The sequence below is a fragment of the Colobus angolensis genome, unplaced genomic scaffold (genome assembly GCF_000951035.1).
Source record: "Colobus angolensis palliatus isolate OR3802 unplaced genomic scaffold, Cang.pa_1.0 Scaffold20, whole genome shotgun sequence".
Taxonomy (NCBI): Eukaryota; Metazoa; Chordata; class Mammalia; order Primates; family Cercopithecidae; genus Colobus; species Colobus angolensis.
This window is the reverse complement of record NW_012115155.1, coordinates 10319917-10321588: the sequence shown is the minus strand read 5'-3', so window position 1 is coordinate 10321588 and position 1672 is coordinate 10319917.

The following is a 1672-nucleotide window of genomic DNA, read 5'->3' as shown; positions in this document are numbered from 1 at the left end:
TTTTTGTATTTTTTAGTAGAGACGGGGTTTCACCGTGTTAGCCAGGATGGTCTCGATCTCCTGACCTCGTGATTCGCCCGTCTCGGCCTCCCAAAGTGCTGGGATTACAGGCTTGAGCCACCGCACCCGGCCCATTAACTGAATTTTTATTGCTGATGCAGCCAGTCCAACCAGCATACCTGGAATGAATCCCACTGAGGTGTGACGTGCAGTTCTTTTTATACATCGTTCAATTCAGCTTGCCAATATTTTATTGTATCTATGTGCATAAGAGTTAGTGGTTTGTGGTTTTATTTTTTGCTCTATCTTTGCATGGTTTTGGCATCAGAGTAACACTAGTCTCATACAACGAGTGAGGAAGTGTTCTCTCTGCTTCTATTTCCGAGAAGGAGATCGTAGACAATTGGTATTTCTTCCTGAAATGTCTGGTAAAATTCAGCAGTGAAAATATTTAGACCTGTCATTTTCTTTTTTGGAAGATTATTAATTGTTTTTTCAATTTAAAATAGATATAGGCATAGTCAGATTGTCTATTTCTCCTTACGTTTTACTCGTTTCTGTCTTTGAAGGAGTTGGGACGTTTCATCTAAATTACGAGATTTGTGGGCATAGAGTTGTTCATAGGATTCCTTTATCATCCTGGTCACATCCATGGAATCATTAATGATAACCCTTTGTCATTTCATTGTTTAAAATGATTTATGGAGATATTACAATTTACATACCATACAGTTCACCTACTTGAAGTATATAATTCAATGGCTTTTACCATAGTCCCATAGTCACAGAGTTGGGCATCCATCATGATAATCAGTTTGAGAACGTTTTTGTTGCCCCCAAAACAAATCCTCCACCCTGTAACTATTACCCTCATTTTGGTGTTTATTGTGAGTTAATTTTGGCATGTTGTGTGATATAGAGGGATCCCACTTGGTTTTCTTAATATTATATGTGGCTCACCAGTTGTCCCAGTACCATCTGTTGAAAAACCATTCTTTTTCCATTGAATTATCTTGGCAGTTTTTCAAAGATAAATAAGTTGTATGTGTAAAGATTTATTTATAGACTCTCAATTCTGTTCCATTGCTCTATATATGTGACAGCCACCACCCCACTGTTTCACTTATTGTAACATTGTAGAAAGTTTTGAAATTGGGAAGTGTGAGTTCTCCATTTTGTTAGTCTTTCTGAAGATTGACCTGGCTGTTCTGCATTCATTAAAAATTTCCACGTGAATTTAGGATCAGCCTGTCAGCTTCTGCAAATAAATCATCTGAGATTTTGATATGGTTTATGTTGAATCTATTGAGCAGTTTGGGAAATTTTGCCATCTTAGTATTAAGACTTCTGATTCATAAACATGGGATGTCCTTTCATTTATTATTACTTTAATTTCTTTCATTTGACGTATTCAGAGTATAGTTCTTCACTTCATTTGCTAAACCTGCTTCTAAGGACTTGATTGTTTTTGATGCTGTTGTAAATTGAATTGCTTTCTTTTTTTTTTTTTTTTTCTTTGAGATGGAGTCTCACTCACTCGCCCAGGCTAGAGTGCAGCTGCACGATCTTGGCTCATTGCAACCTCCGCCTCCCAGGTTCAAGTGATTCTCCTGCCTCAACCTCCCAAGCATCTGGGACTACAGGCGCATACCACCATGCTCAGCTCATTTTT